A 25000-nucleotide genomic window follows, 5' to 3' on the forward strand; every position below is an offset into this window, starting at 1 on the left:
GGCTTCATCTGTCTGACCCACATCTGCAAAGCCCACAAGCTACCAGAGAACCTGCTTTGAGTGTGATTGAATTAGTGTGGCTCGCTTAATAACTCGGGAAATGCCTTTTCCTCTTATTGGGAAGGCCCTTGATTACTTATGAATGATTTATTCAGATTGTATTAAACCTTTGTTCATATAACAACGTTTTTCATCTTGCTACAATGTCCTCAATTATTTTTTTTTTATCATTTATTCACCACTGCTCTTGCAAAAGCTTATTTTTGCTCTTGCAGTAAGGTCCCTCTTTCATTTGTTACTCGTTTACTTATCTAGCCGAAACAGTCTTCAAGCAAAAGCCGTTATTTCTTACCACGAAGGTTCTTAACGCATTCATACACACATACTATATATGTATGTGTGCGTGCGTCGGTGGGTGTATACGAAGATGCAGGATGCCCATATTAGTAAGACAATTGAGGTGATTCATATTCACCGCTATATGACTTTGTCCTGTGCCTTATTGCTTTATCATATGGGTATCAAACATCTCCACTGAGTTTTAGAATGCCTAAGTCTAAATACTGGAGACATAAATACATCTCTCCTTTTTGAACAGAAAGGCACATAAAGAAACATCAAACGATGACATGTCACAATAGAGGTTAAACGGATGAACAACACGTGCACTATTTCAATCACGTCAGCAGACACGCATCCAGAAGTATTTATTTGTGTACATTAAGTAAATAAGCAAAACGATGAAGGCAAAGCAGTAGCACAGGAGCACAGGACCCACGATACGGACGTTGACCGTTAGGACACGCGACCTGTATAATAACTCGGAGTAAACGTGTGCTTTCTTCTTCTTCTTTTCCTTTTTCTTCTTATTCTTGTTCTTCTTATTCTTCTTATTCTTCTTTCCGATAAGAAATATTCCCCTGGTGTCTGATCCCACCCTCCGATGCGGAAATGACTTTGCGATACGAAAGGTCATCTACCGGACGAGGTTATGGATTATATTGATTTATTAGTTGTTTTTTGTTTTTTTTGTTTTTTTTGTTTTTTTCTTTCAATTGCCGATATGAGATATGCCCTGAAAAACTTTTTTCTAATAACCAATAGTCCGCCGTAAAGGCGATGACTCGCTAAGCTTCAAGTTTAACCATTAAAGGTTTAACTAGGTATCTCTGAACTCTGTGCTATATAATTATTATCGTTAACCACACTTCCAATAGTCTTAAATAAATCTTATATGGGATGAAATTGAAAGACGTAAGGTTTTGTCTGCAGAAAGGATTTTTCTTTTACCTTCGACACTTTTGGAGATGTTAGCATTTGAATGGCGTTAGGAACTAATGCAAAAATTAAAACATAATTTAAATGTGAATTTATGGTATTCTAAAATTAAAATTGAAAATAAATCTAATATGGGGTAAAACTTAAAGATATTAGGTTTTATCTGCCGAAAGGATTTTTCTTTCATCTTCAATACTTTTGTAGATATTAGCATTTGGATAGCGTTAGGGACTCATGCAATAATTAAAACATAATTTAGATGTGAATTTATGATATTCTTAGATTAAAATTGAAAATAAATCTAATATGTGATAGAATATAAAGATGTAAGGTTTTATCTGCCGAAAGGAATTTTCTTTTATCTTCAATACTTTTGGAAATATTAGTATTTGAATAGCGTTAGGGACTCATGCAATAATTAAAACATAATTCAAATGTGAATTTATGATATTCTAAAATTAAAATTAAAAATAAATCTAATATGGGATAGAATTTAAAGATGTAAGGTTATATCTGCAGAAAGAAGTTTTCTTTTATCTTCAATACTTTTAGAGATATTAGCATTTTAATGGCGCTAGGGCCGGGCGCCAGAAATGAGCCAGTTTCCAGTATAACTCCCCTTCGCTCGCAGGAGTCTCCAGAAAGAGAATTACATTCGGAAATGAAGTAAGCCTTAAGTTTCCAGCAGAGGAGAGGCATATGAATAATGGCCTAAGCTATTTTCATTCATTATGGTATTTTCATCGAAGAAAAAAAACTTGACATTAGCAAAAGAAAGCACCTCTAATGGAGGATTATAAATGATACTTGAAGCAAAGCGCTAAACGAATGACACATACAAGATTTGCTTAATGTTAAAAGGGCTAACGAACGTAAAGATAAACAATAAAGATAAACACAAAATTTCATTGACCCGATAGTCTACAAGGTTGATTAATAGTGTCGGTAGATGTCAAAATATAACCCAAGTTTCGTACAGAAAGAACGTATTCCTCGTAAACCCATTTCCGTTTGAAAATTCACACACATTTACCTGTCAAGAGAGAGACGGGATATTTCCTGAGGTCATATTAAGGCTGACCGACCCGTCGTGACTCATCATTCAGCGTAAGCCTAAGTCATCTTTAAAACTGAAATTTTTTGTCAATTCTTCGCTTTGGGAAAGCAGGAGAATATAGAATTATCTGCATCTAACATAGAAACCACACACGCAGACACACACACACACACATATATATATATATTATATATATATATATATATATATATATATATATATATATATATATATATATATATATATATATATACAAAATCAAAAGGGCCATACAGGAAAAGTAAAGTACAAAAAATATTTATGGCGGTTGAAACTACTTTACCCATCTCTAATCCTAACATTTGCTGGTGATCAAGGTTGAAGTACTGTCTGCTAGAATTTTTTTATTTTATCTTTTTTTTTTTATTTAACGGTCTTTTTAATTTTACCGAAAACTGTTAGAGTGCAAAAAAAAAAAAACCGATACTTATCTAAAGTGCAAATGTAACTTTTGAGCGAAGGTTTTTCAGTTCTCCAAGTTATGAGACACCCAAACGTATCCTGACTAAGGTGTGATGACTAGATAACTAGTAGAGTATACATCCATTTACCGTTTATGAAATAACAGAGTTGGAACAAAAATATATCTCGAATTTCCACAGCAGGCCGATGAATTTAAGGCATTACTGAAATTTCGCACGGGTTCACCGAAATTATGGTAATTTGCAATGTCGCCTATAAAGATTCGTCTAATCTATTAAAGAAGTAGGGATAAGTATCTCGATGATTGTACATTTAATTGAATTGGACCCCTAAACTTGAACCAAATAATTTGCCAGTCGTCAATTAGACAATTATACCATGTAAGAAAAAACCAGCCTTTACACTCTAATTTTGCTTGGACGTATCAAGAAAGGATGACTGCATAAAGGCGCTACACTGTAACCAAACGTTTCTTTAGTCTGTTATCGGTAATATGTCATGTATTTACCATTTACAGCCTGTTACCAAGTAGAAAACGCGATACTTCGGAAAACATTGCGAAACCATAGAAATGAGCTGGAGTAGTTGGTGTTGTTGTGATTCTCCACACATTCACCTCGCTAATTTTCTAGTTGGCCTTGCCAATAGCAAATCATGCAAGGTTTGGTCGAGTCACTTTTTTTTTCTTTTAGCTGAGTACTATTACTGTTGAGAAAGTCTGAAGTATACTTTTTTCCTTTGAGCAAATATCACAATAGAAAATTTGACTAAATCATGATTGACCTAAAAATGACAAATGTTAATGAGCCTTTAAGATGTAACATTATTTCTAGCCTCTTTTATAAACATGCTGTAGAAAAAAAAGCGAAATGTTTTCGAGTATGGTATTAGATTTATCAACATTTTTAGTTTCAGAAAATAGCAATTTTACCCTTAGCATTGTACGGATTATGGTGAATTTTTACAGGCTTTATGAATCGTTTTGAAGAATCCATGAATGTAAAAAAAAAATCACTTATGATACGGGTTCATAGTACTGGCTACGGATAATTACTTTTATCCGTTGAAATCGCCAAGCAATTATCTATTATGGCCTAAAAGATAAGAGCGGATTTCACTCAAGTATACTTATGTATCAACTCACATTGAGTAAATTGCACCCAGCCAAGTTGTATTGAGAATATGCAATCATGTTTTCCCTGTGTTAGGATACTGCGAGTCATTCCAGTAACTATTTTCGAATAAAATCCGATAATTATTACTGCCATTTCTCCTTTCTAAATTTCTCTAATCGAACTCTTTGTCTCAAAATATAATCAAATTTTAAATACAATAATGAGTTGTATAATACAATGATAATTATGAATCATAAAAAATTCTCAAAATATGAAATTTTGATATTCTACTCAGTAGACAGAGCAGACAGCCAGAAGTAGACAGAGAAGGTCACCCGTTGCAACACTTCTAATGTATCCACCGGAACTCGTTCTCCAGCCTCCACCATTTGGATTTACCTATGTTGGGATGGACAGGTACCTGTTTTGCCTTAAAAACTGACCCACCTATCAGAAGGACCATCTTCCCTAAACCCTCCTCTTTATTGTTCCTCTTGGATGTGGCCGATGTGTATAGTATCAACTTGTGCTTAGGACACTAAGCTTTATGCCGGTTTTATTGCATTTCGCATTTTATGTTTTTTTTGATCTTACAAACTTGTTCTGCATTTTCATCCACATTTGCATTTTGGAATCTTGTAGATGATAAGCACGGTGAATCAGCAATATAACAAAGAGCTCCGGGAAATATGTTCACATCATTTAGATAAATTTTACTAACAATTTCCAGATCCAGTCTTTTTTATGCGCATATGCAATCCAGCCTTCGAGTTCCAAGAGATAAAATTTCTGGAAAGAAATCTCAGACATGTTTGAATCTTGGTCACGTAACGGGCAGAAAAGAATAACAACTGCAAACCAGCAACTCTTGCGAGTAAGCTGACGTCTCTCAGGGTCACCAAGGCTGCCAGAGAAAATGCCTCAGTGTAACCACGTTCAGGAGGCCAGCCATCCTTAGTACGGCATCATCTTCCGTCCATATATGGCCTAGGAATCACCAATCAGTCCTCACCATACCGAAGAGTTTGCTAACTATAGATTGTCTGACTCGTAAACTTCGGCTGAGCATATGGTTTACGGGCCGTAATTTACAGGCACAACAACGGGGGGGTTTCACCGGGGTGGGGAGAGGTTTGTTTGGGTTGGAGCTGCGTGAAGCAAAGGGTTTTAATCTAGATATTATAATCAGTATTGTGCTTTAGTGACAAAACTTTTCGTTTGTTTCTTTTCCATTGTTCATGGTTCTTCTTGTTAAAAAAATTAAAAAACCTTATGCAATAATTTAAAACCTACTGAATCATTACCAACAATACTTTGAGATATGATATAAATTCATTATAATCAAGAACTATCAATAACATCAAACTGTTAAGCATATTCGAATCTGATTAGCAAACTATTTGGAATAATACAAAGCAAATTCGTTTTATATGGTAAAAAGTTTTCCTTCCTCTATAACAAGAAAGAAGGAAAACTCTGGGTTTCCGTTCCTGCAGATATGGCTTCCCCCAAAAAAACAAATATTGAAAATGAAGAATTTTTTTCTGATTTTTCACATCATAATAGAATTACTGGAATTTTCCTCCCGTCGTTATCCACTCGCACACCAGAAGTAGAGTAAGCTATCGTATTTTGATATCACTGGTCTTGAATGATCGAGAAAACTTTAAAGAGTATGATATTTTTCATATTATTCATCAAACACTCGACCTATTATTGTCTTCATTTTGTGGTATACAACACACAATATGAGGATAAAACATAATTTTCTTTAATGATGATGGAAATCATGGTTAATCTGAGCCAAAAAGACTAATTCTTAGTGCGGTTAACACAAGAAATCAGACTTACCTTTCCTATTTGATAAAGGAAGTTCTCGTTTTGTACAGCACACTACAGTCATGGATCATTTCATTAAGGATGCCAGTTCACGAAATAAAAATAAAATTTCGCCAGTCCTGATTTCAAATAGTGAATGGTACGTCTTTTTGAGGAATATCTGTACTTATGTTATTTACTTTGTACAGATACCGGCAATATTAACTGCCGGTACTTTTCCTTTTACCCGTAAGCCCAGAGAGAAAAATTATGAACGATGGTACTTTGTCTAACTGAAGGCCCTAATGTTATGGTCAAAATGGAACTTTTTTCTTTTTATTCATCTATTATGGTGGCCTTAATGACCAGCCGATGTTTATTTATAAGTACGTTTCAAAGTCCCACGATCCTTGTCCTTTGCCGTAGAAGTGTAACTTTTGGGTTTTCATGTACAGCATAAAGTCAAAATCTCAATATCCACCGCCTCGTTTCCTTGATATGGAACAAGATCGATGAAGCATCCTTTATCGTCTTAATTTCATTTATTTCACACAACGAAATAAAAAAAAAATTCTTTTATATGTTTGTTTAAAACCAAAAATCCCTAGTTTTTTAGTAAGATTAATCTTTCATAAAACTGACAGTGCCTTCAAACGAGTAAGAAATCCCCCCACTCTCAATACATATATATATAAATCCTGGTAATCCTATACATCTGTAAGACGTCCTTCGCTAAAATGCTTGTTAATTAGATAACAAAGGCCCTCTCCACCTAAGCTAGGACCAGGAAGAAACAGACAATAGCTGCTGATGACTCAACAGGTAGGCCTATGGTTCCCCAAAAAACCCAACCTTAGCTCAAAGGGACGGTAAAGCCGTGTTGCTAGTGGAGCCAATCAAGCATGGGTAGGATTGTTACTCGGGACTACCGAACTGCGAATTCCAGAAGTAACAAAGCAGTTACCTCACCCCCCCCCCCCCCCCCCCCCCACCCCCACCACAACACACACACACGCACAACACTCTGTTCTCTGGGCTGCCTGTGGCAGCAAAGTTGAGCACTAGTGCAATTCTAGTTCCCATATTTAGCTAATAGTATTCTGTTGAAGTGAAAATTTGGTAAACTGCTTTAACTTGACTCTTTTACATTGCATTATCCCTTTCTTGTTTCAGGAAGCAACATTCTTTGCAGGAATATGCAAACCAGTCATGGAAAACACTGAGTCACTTATTACATGTCACCTGCTGTTTTAACAAATACTGTTGTATACCTGTAATTGGCATCTATGTTGCCCCTGACCTTAGGAACTTCGAAATCACTTGAAACTGAGAGAGGAAACTAATGAATTGGAAGGAGTCGCTAAAGTGAGAAACCTCTCCCAGTCTTATCTCTTATGCGGGCTGATGACAAACATCTCCTAAGAACCTCACACCCGCTGACTGGTCAGTCGCGTCTACCAAATGAATACGAGACCAGTCCCCCAGTAAATACAAAAAAAAAAAAAAAAAAAAATCTCCTTTTTGCGAGTTCGGTGGAACGAAAAGTTCTACTATCTTACAGTAAACTTTCTTAGCTTGCCAAATAAAAAGGAAATTGAAATTCATTTCGTATTACGGATTATCGTGGTATAAAGATAAATTATGCACATACTCTTACATTCATCATCAATTAGATTTATATCATGATTCAGCAACTTTGCTCATAATTTCTAAAGTTACATATTTTAAGACATTATTTGTTGTCGTATAGGATTGTTCTTGTCATCAATATCCACAACTAATAGTAAAAATACTAGTACTGTTATCTGAGTTTCATTTATAATTAATTATATGGAATACAGACTGCAGCTAACAGGTACATATGAGAGCTAAGCTTGAATAGAACCAGGCAAAAGCCAATAAAAAAGATTCTATTAAAAAAAATACAAAATAAAGAGACATAACAATACTTATCAACACTTCTTTTAAACACCGAGACAGGTAATTGCTGCTCAACTAAGGCAACCCCATTTAACCTCTGCAAGTGGTTTAAAACCTCAACTTTGGGGCATCGCCAAAGATGCACCGTTATTATTCCGTCAGATCAGAAAAAAAAAATTCCGCTGGATGAGACTCCTCAGATATTTTTTTTCTGCTGAGAAAAAGTTTGAAACAAGAAAGAAAGAAATTGGGAAAAAACGATCATAAAGTGAACACGTTAAAAAAAATCTTGTTTTTTGTTATTGGATGAAAAACATAAAAGAAGGTTGATGGAAATCAGATGAAATCACTTTCTCCGGCTAAACTACATCAGAAAGAGAAAATCGGAATAAATTAAAAGAAAAGGCAAAGTCAAATGAACATGGGATAGGAAGGAATAAAAGACAAAATTAGAAAAAAAAAAAAAAATAAGTAAAAGGCACGAAGAAAGAAAACAGGCCAACACTAAAAAAAAAGGGAGGAAAATAGCTTCCTTCAGCTCGCCTCGAATATAAAGAAAAACAAGTTTATTCTGTAAGACTGAACATAAGATAAAAAAAAAAAAAAACTAGCCAAAGGGAAAAGCAGTGATCGCACCTCCCTTCGTCTACACTCAGTCATCTGCTTATATCTTGCGAGTAGATGGTCTGCAACCCGGGAATTGTGGACTGTGACATATGGTTCATCGAATGCCGACTGCTGGTTACCTCCCCCGAATTAGGGAGGATGGACTTTTTTTCTTTTTCTGTGTAAAACTGGTCGTTGCACTTTTGAAGAAACTGAGGGCAAGATCTCACCTGATTTCTTTCCAAAGTATTCTTTTTGCGGGTAGCGAAAATATTACGGCAAGATGAGAATATTTCGTTGCATAAACGAAAATCGGAAGGCTTCATCCTTAATCATAAATCAGATACACAAATATATACATAAAAATATATATACATAAATATATATGTGTGTGTGTGTGTGTGTGTGTATGTGTAGGCGTGAGCAGTAAACTTTCATTAGACGAAAGTGCTTCAAAAAACGTCATCCAGGATCTCTCTCTCTCTCTCTCTCTCTCTCTCTCTCTCTCTCTCTCTCTCTCTCTCTCTCTCTCTCCTACAATATTTGCTATACTTTAGACGGAAACTTTGCATTCATGATAATCCTCGTCAAAATGTTTTATTGTTAGTAATTATTATTATTATCATTATTATTATTATTATTATCAGATAGAACCACAAAACCGGTTCGATATGTGTACATCCAAGAAACATGTGATGTTTTGAATGAATGTAAAAAAAGCCAACTAAATCATGGGGACAGACAAATATTTTTCAAAAAAGCAAGAATAATAAGCAGATCATATTCAGATTCTCTTTGTCTAAGAAACAAAATATAACAATTCTGACTTAGGTAATATTGATGCAAATATAGAGGAAATGAATTAATATCAGCAAAATGAAATTCCTTAATAAGGATTTTAAATATATAAAACATACAGTCATACAGAAATTTATATTAAACACTTTGTAATTATTATTATTATTATTATTATTATTTTGCTCTATCACAGTCCTCCAATTCGACTGGGTGGTATTTATAGTGTGGGGTTCCGGGTTGCATCCTGTCTCCTTAGGAGTCCATCACTTTTCTTACTATGTGCGCCGTTTCTAGGATCACACTCTTCTGCATGAGTCCTGGAGCTACTTCAGGCTCTGTTTTTCTAGATTCCTTTTCAGGGGTCTTGGGATCGTGCCTAGTGCTCCTATGATTATGGGTACGATTTCCACTGGCATATCCCATATCCTTCTTATTTCTATTTTCAGATCTTGATACTTATCCATTTTCCCTCTCTTTCTCTTCAACTCTGGTGTCCCATGGTATTGCGACATCAATGAGTGATACTTTCTTCTTGATTTTGTCAATTATTATTATTATTATTATTATTATTATTATTATTATTATTATTATTATTATTATTATTATTATTATTATTCAGAAGATTAAACCTCTTCATGTGGAACAAGCCTACAGGGGCCATTAACTTGAAATTCAAGCTTCCAAAGAATATGAGGCTCATCAGGAAGGAGTAAGAGGAGATAAAGGGAAATACAGACAGAAGAGACCCCACTTATTAAAAAAGAAGAAAATTAATAAATTAATAAATAGATGAAATGTATCCAAGGGCAAGGAGAATATTATTGGGGCGGTAATGTATTGCACTCCGCTTGAACTTGCACACACACATATATAAATTTATATATAATCATACATGATTTCAACTCCAAGTAAGTTGTCTAGAATTAGGCTGATGGCTCCATACCCTTTCTGAATCGAGGTTACCGTCAGGAGAGTCATTTAATCTCCAGATGACCAGATACTTTATTCACTGCGTACGTCCTTGCCCAGGAATCGAGCCTAGGCCAGCGATAATACGCCTAGTTTCTCCACATGGCTTATCAGAAAACATGCATTTGTATTTGTGAAATCAAATGTTTTTAAAACAGGAAGTTCCTAAGTAACTGTCATAAATCCAATCGCAATTTGGACATGGTCTGAAATTAGTATGTGATTAATTGTACTTATCGGAGGTTCTAAATTTGAGACCTCAAGTCTAAACCGGAATTCCTTCACTTTAAGTAAATGTTTAGAGAAACAAGAAAAGGCTGTTTTGAAGGGAAGAGTAAAAATGCACACAACAACTCTTTTTTCCAAGAGACGTAAATGGTTCATTACTATATTAATTAGACATAATTTTCGTTTAAAGAATGTAGTACGTATATGTATTATATATATATATATATATATATATATATATATATATACACATGCATACATACATACATATATGTATATATATATATATATATATATATATATATATATATATATATATATATATTATATATATATACATACTACATACCATATATGATATATATATATATATATATATAAATATATATATATATATATATATATATATATATATATATAAGAATATATATATATATATGTACATGTAGGTCTGTAGGTATGTATATATAAATATTTATCTAATATAGATATTATATATATGTGTGTGTGTGTGTGTGTGTGTGTGTGTGTTATATGTACACACTCAATATCATATTTACATATATATATATATATATATATATATATATATATATATATATATATATATATATATATACATATATATATATATATATATATATATATATATATATATATATATATATATATAATTTTTATCACATCACCTTGACTCATATACATGCATTAAGCTACAAATGTCCTTTAAACGTCCAATTCGTTTCGTCCTCTCGTGGATTCCAACCAGCGCCCAGCTGACAGGAGAGAAATCAGGACTTCAGTACAGGTAGAGTGAATTGGATATTAAAGGGCATTTGTAGCTTAATGCATAGTATATATATATATATATATATATATATATATATATATATATATATATATATATATATATATTACACAATTACAAGACATAATAACCTAAACTCGCAACAAAATCTAAAATATAGAGAAATACACTGTTTGTTGTCAGAGAGCAGAAAATAATCTAAAAACAAAGCAATTCAACAGGCCTTTCATTATTACAAAGAGAGGGTTTATCTCTTAGGGTATATAGAGACTCAACCACTCCGAGCTCCATTGCGTTGGTTCTGAAAAGGAATCTACATTGATAGGATGGTCATATTCTTCAAAGTGTTGACGAATAGCACTAAATGGTGGTTTGCTTAATAGCCTATTTGTCCTAACAGATCTTCCGAGATGTTCGAAGTTCGAACCCTGAACTGCCGTTTAGATTTTCCAATGCACATTGCACTACAGCAATGACACTTATACTTATACACAATAGCTGACTGCAGTTCAGTTGGTATCACAGCCTTGAACCTGAAGAATTTTTGTAATGTAGATTTAGGCTTAAATATTACTCGAATTTTCACTTGTGGGTAGAATTCATGCAAAAGTTTGGTTAATCTTTTTTTTTTTTAACATTAAAGGACCTATTTCCAAGAAACGTGATGAGAAAATACATAACTGCTGTGTTGACAGTGACAGTTGTAGGTTTTGGAAGTAATAATTTTTGAAGCTCCTTTCCTATATACGTATTAGTAAAACTTTTGCTAAAGCAATTCAAAAATAAGCACTGCTTGATGAAATTAAACTCTAGGTTCATATTAACATAATTTGAACATATATTAAAAGCCCTCGATGTTAAGGTCGTAATCAAATTTCTCTTGAACTGAACAGGAATAAATGAGGACATTTTGGTGGTCAAACCCGTGAAAGTCGGTTTCCTATAAACAGATGTAATAAACCCGTTCTTGGAAATAGGTCCTTTAATGTTAAAAAAAGATTAACCAAACTTTTGTATTAATTCTACCCACAAGTAAAAATTCGAGTAATATTTAAGCCTATATCTACATTACAAAAATTCTTCAGGTTCAAGGATATGATACCAACTGAACTGCAGTCAGCTATTGTGTATGAGTATAAGTGTCATTGCTGTAGTGCAATGTGCATTGGAAAATCTAAACGGCAGTTCAGGGTTCGAACTTCGAACATCTCGGAAGATCTGTTAGGACAAATAGGCCATTAAGCAAACCACCATTTAGTGCTATTCGTCAACACTCTGAAGAATATGACCATCCTATCAATGTAGATTCCTTTTCAGTCCTTACTTGCAGAACCAACGCAATGGAGCTCGGAGTGGTTGAGTCTCTATATACCCTAAGAGATAAACCCTCTCTTTGTGATAATGAAAGGCCTGTTGAATTGCTGTGTTTCTAGATTATTTTCTGCTCTCTTTTTTCTGCTCTCTTTGACAACAAAGTGTATTTCTCTATATTTTAAGATTTTGTTGCGAGTTTAGGTTATTATGTCTTGTAATTATGTAATTTCATATTATTTTATTTTGCTTTGTTAATTTTATATATATATATATATATATATATATATATATATATATATATATATATATATATATATATATATATAAATATATATTTGTGTGTATTTTGGGTACAAATTATATATATGCACTCATTATATATATATATATATATATATATATATATATATATATATATATATATATATATATATATATATGTGTGTGTGTGTATATATATATATATATATATATATATATATATATATATATATATATATATATGTGTGTGTGTGTTTGTGTGTGTATGTATGTAATATATATATATATATATATATATATATATAGATATTATATATATATATATATATATATACATATATATATAATATATATATATTATATATATATATATATATATATATATATATATATATATATGCATGCATACATACATACAAAGGAATAAAGTCTCAAACTTGTGCTCACAGCCACGGGCCAATCCCAGATGAAACTTGGTCAGTCCCAACCTGCTCAGCATAAATATATACACCCACACTAATTGCAATGGGAGCCATCTGTCAGACGTAAACTATGCTCTTTGTTGCAGCAATTGGGATATTTTTTTGATAGAGGATAGACCCATTTTTAAGAAGGCTCTGTCAAAATGTATCTATTTACATATCTTATTTATTTAATCATAGTTCAATTCGGACCTACGTTCTGTAGTTTGGTTCTTAATCTTTACTGTTGCATATAAGTCTGTACACAGAATATATGCGAATCGTATAATCAAACTAACTTAATGCTTTATTAATTTGCTTCTTTAGATCTGAACACTGACTCTCAAAATTACAGAGGAAAACTCCTTCTTTGCTTGTTCACCATAAAATAATAATCCCTTCCTATTATCATTTAGAAAACCAGAAATGAAAAGGAATAGTCATATATGAGTAATTCTTTTATACTTACATAGAAGTGAAAAAAGTTGAAATGAAGAGAGTTCTCCAAAGTTGCTGGATTTTCTTTTTCTATTCATTCAGCGGACCATCGTCACGAGTAATCCATTGTTTTTGCAAAGGATTTAACTGGAACTACAAGAATGGCAAATGGCTATCGAGAGAGCCACACCTCACTGTACGTCGAAGGAGTTCACTAACACCTTCCAGTGTTTCCGGAACCACTACTTCAAGTCCAGCCTTTAAACGCAAGAATCCTCCAGACTCGTAAAATTCTACTGGAATTACGCTCCCTCTTCGATAAAATCCGACCAAATGAATGGGAGTAATTTCTTCTGCTTGGAGTCGTTAAAAATATTGAGATTAATCTTATATCCACCGTCACTCGCGTCTCTCAGTGGCAATCTCGAATCGGCGCACTGTAATGCGGACCGCCCTCTCACACTCACGGCTGCCGATGAACTGGAGTCACTCCAAGAGCTTGACAGCAGCGTTGGAAGCGGCAGCAGCCAAAGCTGCTCTCGGACTTTGGCCTCCCGAACAGGTGCCTAATACCGCTAGACAAGGCCCAAACACACAGCAGGTGCGGAGGTGGGGGGCGAGGTGGGGGGATGATTTCTACGCTCGGATGGTTGCCGCCATTTATTTTCGCTTTCAGTTGGTAAACATGAGTTTGTCCTTGCAGAATCTAGACGTCTTCCTTTAAAATAATATGATAGTAATCATTAGTTTTAATATATTCATGTAATAATTTGGATTCCATGCAAGGCTTTGGGCAAAAATTGCTCATTGCAATGGAGCATAGCATATAATGACCCTCGTCTCGTCGGTCCAATCTTGCTATTCTGGTAGAGATCCATCCCTGCTATATACCGTTCCAAGGATTGGCTTAAAAAAAAAAGTAATAACGCCAAGGGGGAGAAATTCCGACAGTCAACAGAAACATATGTCGCGGACATGTAGGAGCGCATATTATTATTATTTTGTTTCATATTCGTGTTGAAAGTAAAAAATTATGGTTGTTTTTAGAATAATTTTGTATGACAAGAAAATAAGTTATCTTCCAGCGGCTCAGGCACTCATTATTACATATAATGATCACTTTCATAATTATGAGGCAAATACGCATACACATATACACACAATCACATTATTTATATATATATATATTATATATATATATATATATATATATATATATATATATATATACATACTGTATATGCAGGAAACATTCGCTATACATGGGATGGACCCAGAATAAATAACATAATTGTCACTGCTATGTATGACTCTTAAACAGAAAAATACAATGCTCACCAACAACATATGGAGCACCATACATACAATGTACCACTCACCTCCATCTTGCATGTACACTCACGCTTCCTGAATATTGATGTCCTTGCTTTACAAAGTTCCTTCACTATAGTCTTATACAGCTCTTTCGAAGTTTGGTTTTTCCCCTTTTTACCAATTTCGATTTACAACCCCATTTTAAACTAGAGGTATTCCTCCATTCGTTCTTTATTGCCAAACTGTCTCAAAAAACTCTCCTCCATCCATTCTCCTACGCTAGCCTGTTTACCACTCCTAAGTATCTCCAACTTCGTAACCATTTTAATTCTTGATCACATATTGTTTGGAAAGAATTCATTTTACCGGCTTCTTTATCATTTATTTCATTCACATTCATTATCCCCACTTTCCTTCATAAAAGAGAGTTCGCTCAATACTCCTTTCATGTAATTTGACCTTCGCTTACTCCAAGTCTCTTCCCAAACCTTTGCACACACCCGTTGCCTTCCTTGATTCACCTGTTCTGTGGATCACCTCTACTTACAACCTACAGTTTTTGACTATATTCACTCTTGATAATTATATGAATCAGTTTTTACTGTTCTCGTACCATCTATTTTAAAATTCATTATGCAGTCTTTCTGGTTTCCATCTACCCTTATGACGTTATCCGTGTCCCCTCCTACTACAAATTTTCTCCTCTTGTATTCTTGTAAGTTCTTTTACAAATCGGTGCAATATTTCTTCACTGTCCCTGTCAGTGTTGTATCATTTGCAAATGTCTACGATTCAGTTCTCCTTTCGTGACTTATTTTCTTATCCCACAAATTTGCACCCTCACAGATCGTTCTTTTTCTGGCCTTTCCCCATCACCCCAGTCCATACATAATACTGAAATGCCGTGGAGGAATGCCATACCCTTGTTTACGACCCAATTTTTGCCTAGACCCAGTCACTCGTAAGTAGCCATCTTGCTTGGTGAGTCGTACCCGCGTGAAGTCAGATTAATCAACAGATATCACAAGTTTAACATACGACTAGAATTTGAGAAATATCTAGAAGTGTTCGTGAACTATCGGTGATAAGATTAGTGTGAAAATAGTAGGATAAAGCGTCTTCTAAGTTAGTTTATCAAGTGTAATACTATAAATCAGAACAAGATGGCAGTAAGTTCCAACTGCGGGAAGAGGTGGCGTAATTTGGCGTGTCTAGCAGATTCGCAATACGATGAGGTAGCAGGAAGGGAACTGGCATTTCTCATCTATGAAATCAGCAACAGTCCTAACCAAAAAGATACAAAAGCATTCATAGATATATTAGAAGGATATAATCCTTCAAACTGGAACAAATCTAATGAAAACATCTTGAAAATAATTGAAGAAGTTCCAAATAAAATCCAAGTGGTCAAGAGACTCATCAAGAAAATATACATAAACCAACATATTCCGACAAAGAAAATGAATAAGGTGAATCTTGTGAATATCCTAATTGATGCATTAGGAAAAAGAAAATGCCAAAAGCATGCAAACTGTTGTAAGGTTTGGTATAGCATAGTCAATCCACAAAACCTAATCAGAAAATGTGCTGCATGCAACATTCCGACCCATCCACAGTGTGCTGAGGTAATACAAGATTTGAGAAAAGATACAAGAATTTTTTGTCAACATGTCTATCATGGATAGACAATGTTATTAAATCAAGATTGAATGTACAAATAGTTGAGGATGAAGAAGAAGAGGAAGAGGAAGAAGAAGAAGAAAAGAAGAAGAGGAAAACGGAAGAGAAGTAAACAAAAATGAAATGACAGAAAAAAAATAAGGAAAACAAAGAACAAGATAAAAGTATGGATGCAGAGATACTCATTGATACTACATATGAGGCAATAAAGCAGCATACCTACGAAGAAAATAAATTACGATATGACAACAGAAAAGCAAATCCCGAAGAGGCTCTACCCAGATCTACAATGACGGGAAAGAGGAAAAATAGACAAGAAAGACAAAATCTGCAACCTTTGAAAAGAGGGAATTGCAGATTTGGAGAAAGATGTTACTACAAACATCCTAAGATATGTCAAAACTATGAAATATATGGTAAATGTGCATACTTAGATGGATATGGGGATGATTGCAGAGATCTGCATCCAAAAATATGTAAAAACTAAAAGAAGGAAAAGGATGTAAGTTCGACAAAAAATGCAAATATATGCACCCTGTAGCCATGAATCAATAACAAATAAATAACCAACCAAGTAATAAAATCCAAAATAAGAAAGAAACAATAAAGAGAGAAATCAAGAATATCAGGTAAAAGAGAAAAGCAAACCACAATGAGATATGCAGAGGTGTCAGCAAAAAATTTCAAAGCATCAGCTCCGAAATTCTACTCAAGAGATAATAACTGTATTTATTATGCAAGAGGATATTGCAGAAACGGAGAAAATTGCAGATTCAGACACAAAATGAATAATTATGATGAAGGAAGATCAAATATTATGGAAAAGTTGGATTTTTAATGTCAGAATTTCTGGAAATGAAAAAAGAACAACATACCAGAACAGGAAAGAGACATGGAAAATCCTTATTACTACCAGTATTAAATGAAGGAGAAAAACACGCAAACCATCATAGTGATGAATGCGCAGGGTTTAGTTACGAGTAACTCAAAAAGAAAAATAGAGTACTTAGAAGAACTAACCCAAAATGAAAGAAAATAGATATAATGAATATAAGTGAAACCTGGTATTCCCAAGAGACTGGGAATGATGATCAAATAAAAGGGTTCCAAACTTATAGATCAGGATGAAAAAATAGGAATCAAGGGGGAAACCAGCAATATATGGGAAAGACAAAAAACAAGGAAAAATATATGAGAAATATAGTAACTCAGAATGTGAACTAATAGCGGTAGAATTTGAATCTGAAAAATTAGATGACATAGTAATATATAGACCTCCTAATACTAAAGAGTTTGACTTAATAATTGAAAAATTGGATGATATATGTAGAAATCACAAGGACTGGACTATTCTCCTATCTGGTGACTTCAACTTTCCTTTCGTAGAATGGAAAGAACGAATAGGAGATTGTGGTTGTACTTATACATATAAAAAAGAGAGTAATAGTAGTGCAGAAGATAAGAGGCAATTTGAAAAGCTATTAGATATGCTACTAGAATACAACATTCAACAAATAAATCACCTGCCAACAAGAAAGGAAATACTTTAGACCTAGTATTTGTGAACGAGATGAATTATGTTAAAGAAAATAATAGTTTATAATGCGAATATTTCAGACCATAATGTCATAGAATTAACAGTTCATTCCAAAGCAAGTGAAAATAGAGATAAGCAAGAAATGAAAAAGTGGGAAGGATATGGAAAATACAACTTCTACAGTAAAAATATAAAATGGTCAGAAATTAATGAAGAATTAAACAAAGATTGGGATAACATTTTCGTAAGTGATGACATAAGGGTAAATACGGAGATATTATATAAATATTGGAGAAAATAGTGGAAAAATATATACCGAAGAAGAAAAGTAAACATCATTCATGCATACCAAGAGACAGAAGGATCTTGTTCCAGAAAATCAGAAAGTGGAAAAAAAGGTCTTGCAAAAGAAAAAAATGCATGGAAAGTTATAGAACTAAAAAGTAAGATAGAAATGCAGAACAAAAGATTATACAATCAAAAGAAATGAAAAACGGGACTTGGAAGAAAAAACCCTATTAAATATCAAGCAAAACCCCAAGCTATTATACTCATATGCGAAGAAGATGAATAAAAGAAGAATAGAAATAGGCCCTCTGAGAATTGAAGGGAGATTAACGAATGAAAAAAAGGAAATTGCAACATACTGGCAGAACGATATAAGAGAGAATTCACCCCTAGAAATAGATAATGAAGATAATGATATAGAAGTAAGGGATGAAAATAGTGAATATTTAGCTGACATAGATATTAATGAAGCTGATATTGTGCAGGCTATTAATGAAATTAAAAATGGAGCTGCTGCAGGCCTGATGGAATTCCTGCTATTTTGTTAAAGAAAGTAGTTCATTCTATCGCAAAGCCACTTGCAATATTATTAAGACAAAGTGTAGATACAGGCAAGATTTATGATGAGCACAAATTAGCATATATTACCCCTACTTTCAAAAGTGGATCAAGACTAGAGGCAAGTAATTATAGGCCTGTGAGTCTAACATCACATATTATGAAAGTGTATGAAAGGTAATGAAGAAAATATTATGAAACATTTAATAAAAAATAATTGTTTAATAAGGACAACATGGTTTCGTACCCGGAAAAAGTACACAAACCCAACTGTTAGTCCACCGTGAGAACATATTCAAAAATATGAAAAGCGGAAATGAAACAGATGTGGTTTATTTAGACTTTGCAAAAGCTTTTGATAAAGTAGACCATAATATATTAGCGAAGAAAATTAGAAAACACAATATCGTGGATAAAGTAGGAAGATGGTTAAAAGAATTTTTACACAACAGAAAACAGATAGTTATTGCAAACGACGAGAAATCGGATGAAGTCAGGTAATATCCGGTGTGCCGCAAGGTACGGTGTTAGCTGCAATACTGTTTGTTATTATGGATTGAAGACATAGACAATAATGTGAAGGATTCGGTAGTGAGTAGTTTCGCAGATGACACAAGAATAAGTAGAGAAATTACTTGTGATGAAGATAGGAACGCTCTACAAAGAGACCTTAACAAAGTATATGATTGGGCAGAGGTAAATAGGATGGTATTTAACTCTGATAAATTTGAATCAATAAATTATGGAGACAGAGAAAGAAAGCTATATGCATATAAGGGACCTAATAATGAGACCATCACAAATAAGGAAGCAGTTAAAGACCTTGGTGTGATGATGAATAGGAACATGTTATGCAATGATCAAATAGCAACTCTGTTGGCAAAAATGTAAAGCAAAAATGGGAATGTTGTTACGGCACTTCAAAACAAGAAAAGCTGAACACATGATTATGCTTTATAAAACATATGTTCGTAGTCCACTTGAATATTGCAATATGATATGGTACCCACACTATCAAAAGGATATTGCACAAATAGAGAGTGTACAAAGGTCCTTTACAGCTAGAATAGAAGAAGTTAAGGACCTAGACTACTGGGAAAGACTACAATTCTTAAAATTATATAGTCTAAGAAAGGAGAAGAGAACGCTACATGATAATTCAGGCATGGAAACAGATAGAAGGAATAGCAGAAAATATCATGGAACTAAAAATATCAGAAAGAGCAAGCAGAGGTAGATTAATAGTGCCCAAAACTATACCAGGAAAAATAAGGAAAGCACACAGGACATTAATCCACTACGCACCAGCATCGATAATGCAGCGTCTATTCAATGCGTTGCCAGCTCATCTGAGGAATATATCAGGAGTGAGCGTAGATGTGTTTAAGAATAAGCTCGACAAATATCTAAACTGCATCCCAGACCATCCAAGATTGGAAGATGCAAAATATACCGGAAGATGTACTAGCAACTCTCTGGTAGACATTAGAGGTGCCTCACACTGAGGGACCTGGGGCAACCCGAACAAGATGTAAGGTAAGGTAAGGTAAGGTCTCTCCCATCTGCACATCCTAACGTACGCTTTGCTATTATCATGAGAAGCTTTTCATCGCGCTCACCAACTTATTTTAGACCACATATCAACTTACTTCTTGTTTCCTCTATTATTTTTATCTTAAGCTTTTTCTGTGCCCATACTGACTGTTTTCCTTTACTTCAGATCTCATATACAACTGATTTATAACTGATCCTCAAAAACTCTTCCTTGTCCAATCAGACACTGTTCTTCCCCTGTCAAGTTTCTGTATATGTATTCAAAGTTCAAAGATTTTATAGATATTCCATAATTACATCTGACTGTAAGAGCGTAAAGAAAACAGTGGGAAAGTTTTTTAGCATTTGTGAAATAAACGATACAAAAATTATAGAAGTATGTTTCATTTGGAATTAGTAATAAACTGCCCACCTGGTCTCCAATTGTTTTTTAGGGCTCTAAATCACATTTAAATCGAACTAGGGTATTTTGCTAAAGATCCCTTTGAAGCAAAAAACAAGTTATTTCTAGATAATGTGAAGGGCTTTACATACAATAATTAAGTGTAATATGAAAAAATTAATGGCAGTCATTTCAAACCTGTAAAATGAAGTAGTTCAGATAGATAGAAAATACTTTTCTCTAGGGAAACTTTCTCAAAGTCGAGACATTTTTAAAGGAAAGGTGGAGGAACCATACACAATATTTTGCTTATTGAAAATCTATGTCGGACCCTGAGAAAACGCTGTACGTTATTAGTAATTATAAAAATGAAGTTCATATTAAACTTAGTATTCCACAAAAAGTTCTCAGATAGGAATGTATTCCTTTAATTTATGAAGCAGAGTTGACAACGCTGACAGTGATGATGAAAACAAAAAACTGTATATCAGACCAAGAATTTAACCAAGTAATGAAAAACCGACGGTCCAGCCATATCTTACAAATTTCCCCATGTAACGTTCCCACAAACTCGGGCGCGTTCTGCTGAAAACGTCCCGGCAAATGAGTTGTCACGGAAGCCTCGAGACGCAACGGCAAATGCATCCCACTTCTAAGTGACAGTTCCTTTTTTAGCTTGATTTTATTGCTCTCGCTTTGCACTTTATTTCTACCTGAGCTGTGCCAGAGTTGTTGCGGAGAGCGGTATCTGCTCGTGCATCCACAAAACGACATTGCAGCGTTCCAGGATTTCCAACTTGACCTGAATTTTTCCCAGACAGTTTTTACTTTTTTTTTATTTTCCAGTTCTTCCGCTAACCTCCCTTTCATTCTTTTATTCTCGGTCGTCGTATCAGTTATGTTTTTATTATTTTTATAACCAAGGTTAGTTAATTCGTCCATATTCCTTGGCTGAAAAAAGAAATATGTGTTCAGCAATGATAGAAGCCATTGTTTACACTTCGCTTTCATCATTGTCGATATGAGAGAATAAATATATACTATACGAGATTAAAATCTCTTCCTGTACGGCTTATGGGAACACAATTACTTTATACACACAAACACACATACACACACACACACACACACACACACATATATATATATATATATATATATATATATATATATATCTATATATATATATATATATATATATGTGTGTGTGTGTGTGTGTGTGTGTGTGTGTGTGTGTGTGTGTGTGTGTGTGTGTAGTGTGTAGGGGTAAAAACAATAAAAAATATTGTATATTTTTAATTTTACAATAATCAAGTTTATCATTTTCAGTATACATTATTGCAAGGACAAAAGCCTTCTGTTCAAATTCCTTATGAAGAAAACATTTATGTTGATGCATATGAGGAGTATGAAAGTATTCCTCTTTCACCTTGAAATTGAAAATAAGCTAGAACGCAAACCAAAGAAAAGGCAGTATTTTGTTAATTTTAATTCCTGTCTTCATATTGTAATCTGAATTTAAATAAAGCGGATAATTGTAATTAGTGCTGAAATGAAACATGTAACCTTCCTAGGAAACACTATAGACTTAGCTTGAACAAAATTTTCGGTATACCTTCCCTATATCAGCGTATAATTTCAGTATATATATATATATATACTATATAATATCTATATTATATATGATACTATACATATATATATAAATATATATGTATATATATATATATATACATATATATATAAATATATATATATATAATATATATATATATATACTAACATATATATATATATATATATATATATATATATACATATATATATAAGACTTGCAACACCACCGACCCTGTGATGAACATTAATTACCACAGTTTTACGTCCTACGGCTTAGAGTAAACGTTTGTATTTATAGGTTTCGGCATTTGATAGTATCTTACTGGCCTTAATTAACCTAAGCTTCTATTAGGTGTCAAAAAAAACCGAAGAAAGTTTCTTATGAGGTTTTTTCCTTTATAACCTATATAATATATATATATATATATATATATATATATATATATATATATATATATATATATATATATATTTATATATATTCATATATATATATATATATATATATAATATATATATATATATATATATGTGTGTGTGTGTGTGTGTATGTTCTTAGACCTCAAGAAGCTTAGAATTATTGCTTAACTTAGTCTGCATGCTTATTACAAGACAGGTAATTAAAGACCTTTATATATATATACTATATATATATATATATATATATATATATATATATATATATATATATATATATATATATATATGATATATAGGTTATAAAGGAAACCTCATAAGAAACTTTCTTCGGTTTTTTGACACCTAATAAAAGCTTAGGCTAATTAAGGCCAGTAAGATACTATCAAATGCCGAAACTTATAAATATAACGTTTACTCTAAGCCGTAGGACGTAAAACTGTGGTAATTAATTTTAATCACAGGGTCGGTGTGTTGCAAGACTTATAATATATATATATATATATATATATATATATATATATATATATTATATATATATATATATACATACATATATAGATTAATATAATTATAATGTATATATATATAATATAATAATAATGTTAATATAATATTATAATATATATTTATATATATATATCTACATATATTATATATATATATATATATATATATATATATATATATATGATATATACAATATATTTATCTATAATATCTATATATATATGTATTAACCTTTATTATTATATATATATATAATGTGGTATGTGATATACTATAAATATATATATATATATATATATATATAAATTATTATATATAAAAATAATAATATATATATATATAATATAAATATATATAATCTATATACTATTAAATAATATATAATATAATATTAATATTATATATACATTTAAATATACCTATAGCTATAAATGATACAGAATGTGGACTTTAACTTATTAAAAGGGGGCGTTGAATTTTTTTACCTTAAGGCGCTGGTGGTTGCTTAAATAAATGAGCGTGCATGCACAATACCTGTTCGTTATGCAAAATAACGACTAGGAACCAACTTTGACCTCGAGAAAATCAAAGATGCTCAGTTCTCCCACGAGTGGGCAAGAATCTTCAACCTGGAAAGGAAGTATAACTACGGTCTTATATTTAGTTATAAATTTGAACTAGTCACATTGACACTCATACATTAGTAAACACGCGTAGAATACACACATTTACATGATCAGACAAAAGCAATTTAACGGTATTTGTGACTGCCGGATATTTCTTTATATATCTGTAAATGACGCATGATCTCGCACAAAATAGCAATCACATGCAGAATGCATACAAACATAACATAACATGGAGCACCATTTGTTATAGTATACGCTTGCTGATATATCATGTCATGTTTATTTACACTGTTCCTCTCTCTCTGTCTCTTTCTCTGTCTGTCTCTCTCTGTTGTCTTTTATATAAACAGAATCTTATGCATATACTTACGTATATATATAAAAATATGAATACATATATATATATATATATGCTTAAAAAAATCACAGTAGATGCACGTGACTTCATAAATAAGCGAATACCACGGGAAATGAAAAGTCAGGAATCCAAGCGCTTTCGTCTTTATTCAGACATCGTCAAGGAGCTACTGAAGTACAATCGGAGAGGAAGGCCTCAGGTACAAACAAGATCAGGATACCAGATGGTTATTATCAAAAGGGTAAAAATTAAAAGGGATAATCCAGGATTATCGGATATCACACGGTCACAAACTTAAACAGATCTGACCCTAACCGAAATTACAAAGTATCTTTACAGTCCAAAAAACATGTAAAAACTGAATATATTAATTTTGTTGCTTATATTTATCTACACTTTTTTCATTATGAAAGCATCAAGTTTTAAATAAACCAAGACTTAAATTTAGAACATTTCTAAATTTAAGTCTTGGTTATTTAAACTTGATGCTTTCATAATGAAAAAAGTTGTAGATATATAATAAGCAACAAAATAATATATTCAGTTTTTTTTACATGTTTTGGACTGTAAAGATTACTTTGTAATTTGTTCGGTTAGGGTCAGAATCTGTTTAAGTTTGTGAC

The 25000-nt window shown here is 32.9% G+C and overlaps 1 protein-coding gene across 4 annotated transcripts in view; it reads right to left on the bottom strand.

The window, feature by feature from the left end:
• LOC135221988 (leucine-rich repeat and fibronectin type-III domain-containing protein 3-like) overlaps positions 1-14023 on the bottom strand; it is a 112122-nt gene extending 98099 nt beyond the window's left edge. For 3 of the 4 annotated variants that reach the window (XM_064260093.1, XM_064260092.1, XM_064260094.1), the window contains exon 1: positions 13565-14022. The gene's annotated coding sequence lies outside the window, so the exon portion shown is untranslated. Of the gene's footprint in view, positions 1-13564 lie in introns of all 4 variants that reach the window. The other variant, XM_064260095.1, reaches the window with a different exon arrangement.
• Positions 14024-25000: the final 10977 nt, after the last annotated feature.

Source organism: Macrobrachium nipponense, chromosome 3 (assembly GCF_015104395.2).
Source record: "Macrobrachium nipponense isolate FS-2020 chromosome 3, ASM1510439v2, whole genome shotgun sequence".
Taxonomy (NCBI): Eukaryota; Metazoa; Arthropoda; class Malacostraca; order Decapoda; family Palaemonidae; genus Macrobrachium; species Macrobrachium nipponense.